At 52.3% G+C, this 11802-nt stretch overlaps 1 long non-coding RNA gene across 1 annotated transcript; it reads left to right on the plus strand.

The window, feature by feature from the left end:
- The first annotated feature begins 678 nt into the window (after positions 1-678).
- Positions 679-9970, plus strand: LOC104688344. The gene is made up of 3 exons (XR_751669.2): positions 679-909; positions 6294-6462; positions 9831-9970. It is a non-coding gene; the product is annotated as an uncharacterized LOC104688344 (long non-coding RNA).
- The last annotated feature ends 1832 nt before the right edge of the window (positions 9971-11802 follow it).

Here is an 11802-nt window from a genome sequence, read left to right on the forward strand (position 1 = left end):
GGAAATTTCACAAATGGATATTGTGATTTTCCCAGGGCTTTTGGCCAGGATTCCAGAGCTTGTTTGTCCTCCCAGGCACACACGGTACAGAACAGCGGCTGCCCTCAGGCAGACTCACCAGGATGCTCTTTCCCACCTTCTTGCTCTTCTCCTGCCAGTGAGAGAGGAGACTCCCAGCCCCATCCTGTGGCTGATCTGAGGTGCCCAAACCCCACTCTCTCCTGCAGCTCTGGGTCTTGCTGCTTCCCAATGGATCTGCAACAGCTCCAGATCCACCAGGCTTCACCCACAGCAGCAGGGATCAGGCTTTACTACAGGGTTGGGACCTATAGATTTCCCTGCCTTATTCCTTGCTGTCTGCAGGGCCCCCCAGCTGCCCTGCTCCAGCTTTCCCCAGCCCTTTTCCCAGTGTCATCTGGTTAAAGGATCGCCATTAATTCCAGGGTAGGAAGGACCCATTGTTTACGGTCAGGGAAAAGGGAATGGTTTTGTTGCCAGGGAAATATTTTTAATTGTGATGTGGATCCAGCACGGCCAGCGAGGTGGCTGCTGTGCGGGAATAGCAGGCCATTGGCAGGAAGAGTGGGATGGGAGGCCGCAGGGATAACTGCTGGTCATCATCCCACGGAAAACCTGGAGATGTCTGCCCAGCACCCAGTGACACGCAGTAGGTTCCCTCAGCCTGGGAAGCAGCAGTAGCCTGTCCCTCCCAGTCCACATTCCCAACAAATCATCCCCCTAAATGTGCTGCTCAGCTCAATTTGAAGAGGAGAAGAGACACGAGCCAGCGCAGGCCTCGCAGTGTGAAATTATTGTCGAGCAGGGATCGCACGGGTCCCTTCTGGCTTTAAATAATCCCGAAAAACAGATGCCTCTGGATTGCCTCCACGGAGCCAGGGCTGCGTGTGGGTGAGTCTGGGGGGGAAAGGAGGGAGATGCCCATTTCTTTGCCCCCTGGCCCTGGCTGGGAGCCAGCCCCTGACACCTCTGGCAGCGCCGGGGCCGGGCGCACTCCGAGTGCTCTATAAATACGTGTGCATGACAGATCTGGCACCGCATGTTCCTGTAAGTGATGTCATCTTTGGGGAGTTACTTAGCAACCGTGGAAAATGTTTTGGAGGCTCTAATTTTTCAGTATGGCAAAGCCATATATTTATGCAGCTCGGCTAATCAGCTCGCTGGCGAGGCAGCCCCGATGAGCTCATTTTCTTCATCATTATTTTATGTGAATTGGGCTTTTAGCACTAAAGAGACCACAAAGATTTAATTCAAAAATGTGATTGCTTTATGTTTCCAGGGTATCATTAACATGGCATCTACGCAAATAACCATGGTAACAAACTGGTAATTAGTACATATATGGCACTTATTATTAATACAGAAACAGGACAAGTTCCAAATCAGCACAGATTACAGTACATTATTACCATAGTAATTACCTGCAGTAACACACACAAATTGAACTAAATGGCCAATTGAACTAGAGTGAATGGCTTTTTATTCCAGTCCCTAAATAATGTGCATTCTTGGCTGAGTAGTTCAAGGTAAATAAAACTGTTTTTAATTTATTGCCAAGGTTCCCCCCCACCCCCCGCACTTTGGTGGGAAGGGCTGGGAATGGCAGGAGTCAAGAACTTTTTTTTTTGTAATGCTTACAGTATAATTATTGTACAGGCTGAGCCATTCCTGATTCCCAGAGAAAGACAAAGAGGGGGAAAGTTATTAGTTTATTTTATTAGTGGGTTTATTTCTTTAATTTCAGCTGTGAAGTAATGCTCAGCATATCCACAGGAGTCAATGCCAGATGAAGTAGGGTCCAAATCCAGTCCTTCAGTCCCTGGGTTTGGCTTTTTTATGGAGAGAGAAGGAATATCTGAATTTGGAGTAGGCAGGAAAACGGAACTTTTTGGAGACAATCATATTTATTGAAATCATGAAAAAACAGGGCTTTGGCCTAACCCTTCCCCTATGGGTTTGAGGTATATAAAAGTACTGAACCCACAAATCCTGAGTCAAACCCAAGAAGCCAAATGCACTGGCTGGAGCCAGCAGTGCTGCGTTGAAGCCAACCACCAAAAATGGAGGAAAAACTCAAAATTTCTTCTTATCCTCCCCATTTTGCTACATTTTATTAGTCCTATCACAGACCAGGGAGGGCTGGAAAGCTTCTCTTTCTGAGGTCCTGGAGATGCTGAACATCCTGGGCTCGGGGGAGCAGAGGCAGCAGACCTGCAGCCCTTTAAAGATTAAATCCATCTCTCCATCCCAAGGGTTTTTTTTCCTTTCTAAATGGAAATAACATTCAGAGAGACACTTTCAGAAGGAATCTCAGTCTGGCCTCTGTGTCTGCAGCTTGCAGACCTGGGAGCGGGAGCACACACTGCACTCACTCCTCGTGCTTGGGGGCAGCCCATCCTGCAGGTACACAGTTCAAGACCTCTTTTTTATTTTTTTTTTCCCCCAGCTTTGCCTCCTGAAATGATTCTCCTGGGCTGTCTGGATGATGATGATATTACCAGTCCCTACTTACTTGGAAGGGCTTTCTTCCAGCTGACATTTTTTTCCTGTCCAAAGCCACACCGAGCAAGTTCTCAGCGTGCAGAAGTGGCCCTGGGCCCCCCCACAGGAGGTTCCTCCCCTCTCCCCAGCACCAGCAAGAACAGAATGAAAATTCCAGCCATTCAGAGATTTTTCTCCCCCCCCCTTCTTCCTTCTCCTTCCTCTAGACAAGCATTAATATTTTGGTAATTCAGACACCACCATTCCTGGAGCTGTCAGGCAGTGCTGGATTGGGTGTCCATGGTTTGGGATGGAGACAGGCAGTCTGTGAGGGCTTCAGCAGCTGGCACAGCCCTGGAGAGCATCCCACACATGAGGGAAAAGTGGAGGACCTTCCCCACCAACAAACCTGCTTTATTGTGCTCTTTACCCCTGTGCTCCTGCCAGGCACGCTGGAGAATCGTGGTTCCTTTATCAGGTCCATCTCTCATTGTATTTTACCTTCCTCAATTCATAAGAAAATTATTATTTTAGCAGGCAGGCATTTAATTAAGTTTCACCGTGTTTGCTTTGGCTCTCACAGCATGGAAAATCTCCTTTAACAACCATCCCCTGAGCGTGGGTTCTGATCCAGCCAAGCTGCCTGGATGCAATCCTTTCTCCCAGCAGCTCCCTTTCTCCTTCCAAACCCTCCTCGCCCCACCGGGGTGCTCCCAGCCTGCCCAGCCCTGCCAGGAGCACAGAAAAACCTCTCTCAGCAGGCAGCAGGAGCTCAGCACTGCTCGGCATCGTGGTTCCTGCCCACTCCTCCCCTGCACCCCCGCCTGACTCACAAACTTCCCACTCCAAATTAACACCCATTAGGGCTTATTTCCATCACGCTCTTCCCACGCAGCCACAGCAGAGCTCTGCCTGGGTTCAAAACAGGGATGGAGCCATGTTTTGATGCTGAGTTTAGCCCAGTTTTGTTTCCTGGAGGGATGTTGCCCTCAAGAGAGCTGAAAGCTTCATTTTGAGGGGTGGGAGCTCGGCAGCTGCCCCTGAGGGGCAGCAAGTCCACAGAACTTCAGTGCTAAGGAGTAAAAGGCTCTTTTTCCTCTGCAGTGCCATGAGCAGCTCATCTTGGTGAGGTAATTAAGAGCTGCTGTTGATGCTTTGGTTTAATTTAGAAAGGAAAAAAAAAACCAAAAAGCACAACAAATTGGATTTGGTATCTTCAGCTCCCTGCCCTGCTCTGCTGCCAACCCTCAGGATCTGGGACCTTTCTCAGCCTGAGCAGAGGCTCAGGGACCCCCAAAGAGCCCCCCTGCCCTAAGCACAGCCACCACCTCCTCACGGCACCGCCTCCCTGCAGCCCCTTCCCAGCTCTGGTGGGCACAGCAGGCACCCCTGGGTGCTCCAGCACCCTGGGACTGGAGCAGAGCTGTGCAGGGATGGGGGCAGGACCACGCAGCCAGCCTGGCACCAGCACCCAGACCGTGCTCTGACTCGCCCACCCGGGATGCAACATCTCCCCTGACCTTAAAAACCCCCAAAATCCAGAGCAGGGCTGATTTTCTCTCTCCCCTCCTCTCCCCTCCTCTCGTTGCTGTTTTGTTTTGCAGCAGTTGCTGCTGTTGCCATGCCATCTCCTTTTGTTGCTATGGATTAATAGTGTTTTTTACTTATTTTTATGTATGTCCTGGGAACACGATTGCTTAATTTGCCCTGCAGGTTTGTAGGCCTGACAGGCATTTCCACATCCTCCCAGCAGCCACCTTATCTCAATCCAGTTCTGGGCTGCTTGCAGGATATATACCTGCAGAAATACCCGTTCCTGGGGAGGTTTTGGACACGTATTTGTCCCAGCAAGCAGCCAGGGTGGGAGTGGTGGGGACACACTGTTCCTACAGCCTGTGCTGGGCCCTCTCTGATGTCATGGGGCTGTTTTCTATCTAACCCAGGATAACACCTCAGCAGCCACCAGTGGAACGATTTTCCAAGCCTGGGTGGGTGGAAGGATGGGCTCCAGCTGTCCCCATGGACCCCCAAGGTGACACAGCTGAGGGGTTGCATTAAAATATATCCATTTCTTTCATTATAATGGGCATTCAATCAGGATTCAGCCTCTGGCTCTTTCTGTCCCTGGAAAATCCAGATCATTAGAGAGGGACCAGGAGACCCCAGGGAGCACCTGAGCTGTGCCATGGGAGAACCTTTAGTGTCGAGCATGGAATGTGGTGGTGGGAGCGAGGCTGTCAGAAAAAAAATAGGAACAAAATGTTTTCCAGTGGTTTTGGGAGGTTGGTTTGTGCTGTGGAGGCCGAAGACTCAGCAGATCCTAGTTCATCCATGTCCCACAAACCCCAAGGGCTGCTCCACTGCTGCCCCTGGCCACCCCTGCAGTGTCACTTGTCCCCAACCAGTCCAAGAGAAGGATTTGCATGAGGAAACCGCTGCAAATCCGTGGTTTGGTTGTGTTACTCGGGTGGCACAGCACAGAGGAGGGACCAGCAGGGATCTGCTCAGGGTCCAGCTCCTCACACACCCCTCGTGGGACATCCTGTGCTGTTCTGTCAAGGCAAACCTTTCACTGCTCTGTGTCTCCATTCTCCCCACGTGAACCAGGGAAAAAATTCCATCCTTTTGCCCCATTATTGAAAACTTCATGGAAGTGACTTCATCCTGTTATTATTATTTGTGCCTTTGGCTCACCACAGCCCTAATGCACTAATGAATATGGATACAGGGACACAGGGATCAGCCTCTTCTCTCCAGCAATTAATCTTGCCTCCGTCCTACTGGGTCATCTCACAAGCAGTGCTCAGACAAATATGAGCCTCGGAGGTCCCTCGCTTGCACACATCAAAGGGAAGCTGGTGACATCATGGAGATCACAGAAAACATCAACTCTGCCTGTCTAGGGCAGGGGGAAAAACCAGCTCCTTGCAGATCCACAGCTGGTGGGGCTCTTAATTACACAAAGGCCGAGGAACATTCCAACCATAACATCCTGCAGCCTCCCCGCCACCAGACAACGCGTCTTTTATTAGGGCAGGAATGTATCTTTAATAAACTGGAGGTTTCTAACTTGTCAGAGGGTGCTGGGGATGGGATCCACTGCAGTCATTTTTGGCCAGGCTCTTGTGCTGGTTGTCCCTCGGCCGCCCTGGACCCCCGCTGGTGCCGGCGCCGCGCTGCTGTGAGGCTCTTTGCTCTCCTGGGCACCCTCCAGTCCCCCTTCCGAGGGGGTGATTCACCTCCATGGGCATCTCACAGCATCTTCCCTGTGGTGCCGTGGAAATCCAGCCTTGTCCTGAGAGGAGAGGGGTTGGAAGCACCTCTGAGCCCCTGGAAGTGTCCAAGGCCAGGCTGGATGGGGCTTGGAGAAACCTGATCTAGCAGAAGGTGTCCCTGCCCACCTTTAAGGTCCCTTCCGCCCCAAATTCCATGATTCCATGGTGAGTGAGGCTAAAATCCTCATGGCACAGGAGCAAACCCAATTTTCACCTTAATTACCCTGCCCTCCTCAGTGCCCTGTGTTTGCACAAACTGGGCCTCGGGGATGGGGGAGTTCCGTGTTAATAAATGTTTGTTCCAATTCCAAAACCATTGTCACCATCTCCCTCACTGCCATGTGTCTTTAGGTGTGTGATCCCATGGAATTCTGCAGGGTTTGGGGCTTTACTGGTGTTTTTTTAAGGTTTTCTTTCGCCCTGTTTAAAGCAGCACCTCAGGGGAGGTGATGCTGAGAGGTTGCTCCACCCCACAGTAAAAACTCTCCCGTGTTGTTCCCTTTATTTATCTTTATTCAGAGAGTTTCAGCCCCCTCTGAAGGGCTGTTTGCTGTCATCAGTCCTGGAGGAGCCCGTGGGGGCCAGGAGGAGCGACACCAGAGATTTGTCCTATTGATTAACCCGGGATGGGAGGAATCAAACACCGCGAGCAGACAAACACCTGGGAGGAGAACAGGGCAATTGTCAGGTTTGCTTTGCACGTTTTTGGGTTTAGAAGACTTCATTTTTCTTTTCCTACCTGGAGGCTAAGAGAAAGCAGTAAAACTTTCCTAAATTCCTCCCCATGTCCCTGTTTGAAGTTCCCCAGTTAACACCACACGCCAGAGAGGAAAAACCCCGCTTAGAACCCCCCTCTGCCTGCCAGCCACGAGTGAGATCTCACATTATTGCCTCTGACAGCTCTCATTCCTCAGGCACTTTCTTTTTCCTTCCTCAAAGGAGGGGGGAAAAAATATCAAAGGTTTCCAAACCTGAGCACCTTCTGAGACTGCAAAATGCAGCCCCGTGTTGGGAGGGATGCTCCGAGCTGGAAAGCAGGAGGGAGGGTGGATGCAATCCTTGGGAAGAGTTACATGTGCTTGCCATCGCGTTTGCCTTGGGCCCTTGGAAAATGTTTGTAGTTTTCAATTAATCTCATTAGTTTGGAAGGAGACAGAGGGGCGGGAAATCAAAATAATTTCATGGGGAATTCTCTTTAATGACTTTTTAAAAACATGTAATTGAGAGAGGTGGTGGTGGAAAACATTTTAATGGTGCTGAAATCAGAGGGGAGGCAGGAGGGAATGTTCAGGAAAAGCCTCGTGTCAGGGGTCTGCCGGGACAGGACCGAGCTGTGCAGACAAAGTAGGGCTGGCATGGGGTCAGCACAGGTTTAGGACCCTCAGCCAGGTCCCCCAGCCCTGGGCTCTACTGGGGAGCCACCCTGGCTGCTGATAAGCCCTGGGAGATCCCTGCTTGCCATCGCTGAGTCAGCTTTTAATTTCCTTTTGCTGCTCTCCCGAGGCTGAGTTTGCCAGGCTGGAAGGAGTCAGTGATTCCTGCAGTTTGCCTCTGCCTCTGCCTCGCTCACTGACTGTCCCCAGGGTGCTGTGGCCACTGCTCACCCGCTGTGGTGACACTGGGGTGCCTCGGAGGGTGGCCTGGGCTGAGGATAGGGCCCAGCCTGGATGGGCTGCAGCTCCTCCATCCCTGAAGGGATGGCTGGAGAAGGGATGGAGCCTGCCCATGCACTCAGGGCACAGAAACCTCTCTGCCTCACAGAACGACCCCCAGCATCCCCCCAGAGAGCCCAGCACACCTCGGGGACACGGGACATGCTGAGCATCCATCCCGCTCCTAACTCCCTGCATCCCAATTAACCAGAGAGGAGGATTGTTCCCTGGGAGAGCTGGGTTTTCCCAGGAGCATCCTGTGGCAGAGACCCCGACAGCCAGAGCGGCCCCAGCCCCACTCTGTCCCCATTCCAGCAAAGGCGTGCCCTCCTCTCCAGGCTGAGCACTTAATTGATTGGATTAGCCTTTATTTGCTAATTAGCAGCCCGGTGCCCGGCCGGGGAGCGCTCCCTTTCTCCCCGAGCAGTTGGTGTTCGCCGGCTCCGTGATTCATTCCTGCCGTGTAAAACCGAAACTTGGCTCGGTGCTTTCCCCGGGGCACCGCTCGGCCGCCGGGAGGAGGCGATGCCAGGCTCTGCCCACCTTTTAACTCGCTTTCCTTTCCCTCGTTCCGCGCAGAGTTTGGTTTGCTGCGTTTAGCGAGCTCGGTAATTGCTGTGGCAGAGCGGCTCCGCTGCTCCGCGGAGGCAGCGCTAACAAAGACACAACCTGAGGGGAGGGACGTGACACTGACACCCAGAAGACCCGGCTTTTGTCCCCAGAAGAGTTACCCACTGCGAGGACACGCTGTCCTGCCCGTCACACACCTCTCTCCATCCTCCTCCACGCTGCTGCCCACGCCGCAGTCTCTCACTCTGGCTGTTCATCCATCCTCCCCCGGACCAAGACTCACTGGCTAAAGCCACCAGCAGGCAGGGGAGGGGTGCTTGGGGCGAGGCAGGCTGCAGGATTAGGCCCACTGTGTCCTAAGATGGTATTTTTATGCCCCGCCTGGCTGTTTCTTAATGAGAATTTCGGGATTTGCGGGGGGGAAATATCACCTGGCACCACAGTGTCTTCCCTTTCCATTCCTGCCATCCTCCCAATCGCCCCTCTGAAGGATATCAAAGAGCAAATTACGCCAGGAACATCCACCCTTGGCAGCAGAAGCTGGGAGGTCAGCGAGAGCGGCCCCGGGGTGTGAGATGCTCAAACCACCGAGCCGAAGGAAAAGGCTTCAGGGTGTGATTCCAGGCTGGAGAAACCAGACACCTGGGAGGGAGGAGGACACTCAAATCCTCTGGTGATCCATTAGCAGGCTCCATCAGGAGATGTGAATGCAGCTGCTGAGCCAAGGAGGGCACCTTGTGACTTCTTAGCAGCCAAAGCCTTGTGTGCATCACTCAGAGGTGTCCCAGGGGCACGCACAACACAACACCTCTCCCTCCCAGCAGCACAAAAGAAGGAGAACATCCCAAAATAGGTGTCCAAGGGGCAGGCTGCTCTGTGCCAGGGCTGTTGAGCGTGGAGGGTACCAGGGAGGGATGCTGTGAGATGCACATGGTGCCCAGCATCGGAGGAGAAGCTGCTGCCGTGTGGCTTCACCCAGCACAGCCCTGGTGCTGTCCCAGGGGAGATCCCGGCTGGATGCAGGGAGGCAGATCCTCCCCCACACTGTGATTTCTCTGCTGCCAATGGATCGATCATGCTCGGAGGGCTCGGGGCTCTATGTAGGTCAGGCACATCGCTGGCTCTGACACCGCCACGGAGTTATTAAAGTGAATGAGGATCCCCCCTTCTCCCTCCATCCCACCCCCTCCATGCCCAGCCCTTGGCACAGGGCAGCTTTGGCTCTCATCCTAGAGGAGAAGAGCATTACCCGGCGGCTCAGGGCTCATTTGAGCACAGCCAGCCTGTGTCCAGCTCCTGCACCGGAACATCCCCCGGAGCACAGCGCTCCCTGGGTGTCTGTGCACGAGGAGAGCTCCGTGCTGGGAGGGGGAACAGGCAACATGACCCAATTCACGGGTTTCTGTCAATAAAGCTGGCACTGCTCCCTCTCAGCCTTGTGAAATGCATGGGCCTGGACCAGCTCCCAGAGAAGGGGATTTCTCAGCGCAGCATCCCCTGGGAGGAGGGAGGTGGGTTTCCCACGTGCGGTTGCTCCCCTGCTTGTCTCCGTGGGGGTGGAGTAGATAAGAGACATCCCAGCCTTCAGCCTTGGGAGCTGCTGGTTTTTGGCCACCCAGCCTTAATTCCTTCTAGAAGCCTTCATCACCCAAGGAGGAAACCCAATCCTCTGGCACCTTGGGCTCCTCCTGGGCTGGCAAGCTGGAAGGAGAGGGAGGCATGGAAAGGGAGAGAGAGCAGAGGAAAAACTTTCTGAAAAAAAAACCAAAAACACTCAAGTGGTTCAGAGCAAACTTTGTATGACTTGAAGATTTGACCTTGTGTTCTCTCCTAGGAACAAACAAGAGCAAAACGAGGATCATATTATTTCTCCTGAAATTTGGAGTGGATCAGACCCCTGCTGTTGCAAGCCCCTGCAATGAATGGCTATAAACAAGATGCATTTCCGGAGGATGAATTAAACACTGAGCCTGAGTACTGACTGTGTTTGAGAGATGTTTATTTGTCCTTGCTGCCTCTCCATGAGGAGTTGCACAAGGACTTACTAAATTTTAACCCCACATTGTTCTTGGGTAAACACTGCCCTTTATCCAACGTCAGGAGTGCTCGGAGCTGAGATAAGCTCAGGTTGACTCCTGCTCTCTGGAGCATTCAGCCTCTTGGAACCAGCTTCAAGCAGACCCCAGCGCATCCACATAATTCCCAATTGCCTCCAAACCTCTGGCAGCTTTCTGCATTTTTATGCCAAGAAGTTTTTTGCAAGAAGTGTAGCAACGTTTATCTCAGCTCCTCTTCTTATTTTACGTGATGGAAAGGGCAAGGGGGATAAACCATGAAAAACTGGGGATAAACTGGCCCAGGGGCTGTGCTGTGACCCCCCAACAAGTCCTTGTCCCCACTGCCACCACATGGAGCAAGTGCCCATGGCAGGGGGGTTGGACTGAGGTGATCTTTAAGGTCCCTTCTAACCTATACCATTCCATGGTTCCATTTGCCACAGTCCATCCTTTTCCTGCCCTTCCACAGAGATGGAAATAGTGAAGCTTTGAGAGCTTCCTCCATCCTAATCCTCACTCTGTCACTCGCAGCATCACTGGTGAACAAAAAAAGGCTGAAGGGGGATGAATATCACTGCAAACTTTCTGGCTGCTTTGATTTCCAGAGTCTCCACAGCCCGTGCTTTTGGACCATCTGCTGGCATCCAGCGGGATGGGGAGTTAGGTCTGCACAGCCATCGGCATCCAGGCAGGAAGAGCAGCCTGGAATGCCGTAGTTCTGGGGGGAAAAAATGGGTTTTGCTGCTCAGGAGGGAAAGGCTGAGTAAAAGTGGTGTGAAAACCAGCGAGCCCCCGAGAAGTTCCCCCCTCCCTGCTTCCAGGGGTGTTTTGTGGTGTCTCCCCCACTTTGGGGGGACATCGCCACAGGATGCGAGATGTTGAACGTGACTCTCCCAAAAGAAGAAGGATCTGCGCCTTGTAGAAACATTTCTGAACTCATGTTTGTTCCCTCTCCTGGGTCTGGGCAGAATGTCAAAGCCTGCTCTGAGCTGGAAATATTTTAAGACTAGCACTCACTGGAGACTGAAACAATGGCAATTCTTCAGCTACTGAGGCTTTTATAAAAGGGCTTTTGACACAGAGGCTGCTTAGGGCTGGGTTTTTTTTTTCTTTTTCTTTAGTCGGTTTTCCTCCCAGAAAATACTGTGCTGGTGTCTGTGTGCATGCTCGTGCACACACTTTTGCGTGTGCAAAATAATCCCTCAGCTTCCAGCGGGGCTGAAGGTGGGAATGCCCAGGAGATGCCTCCGGCCCCGCTCCGGTGAGGAGGAGGCAGCGGCTCACACGGGATCCACGCAGCCATGCAGGAAGAAAAAGACATTTTAGAGTAAATGTCAGCTTTTGCGTTTCTGGGTTTGGGGCTTTTTTTAAACATGTGGGTGGGACTTTTAATGCCCAGATGAAGCTGAGACGGTTTCAGTCTCCAGGGCTTATCCAGAAGATTCACACAAACACTATGGAAAGTGTCTCTTTGCTTAGGGAGGATGGAATTTGACACTGAGGAGATTTTAACCCGGTGTTCCATCGAGGAGCCTCGGTGCTTACCGTGTCATATCTGATAAAGGCTAATCAGCCCTCCTTCAGGCTCCATTCAATTCTTATTTCCATCTGCTTCCAATGCAGATTGTGTTATCCGCGATACGGACTCACACGCAGGCAAACCAGTGCGAGTTCTGCTCAGGAATCACAGGATCGATGGTGAGGAAGGACACGATGGATCCCCCAGCCAGAACCTTTGAAAACAGCACA

Source organism: Corvus cornix, chromosome 17 (assembly GCF_000738735.6).
Source record: "Corvus cornix cornix isolate S_Up_H32 chromosome 17, ASM73873v5, whole genome shotgun sequence".
Taxonomy (NCBI): Eukaryota; Metazoa; Chordata; class Aves; order Passeriformes; family Corvidae; genus Corvus; species Corvus cornix.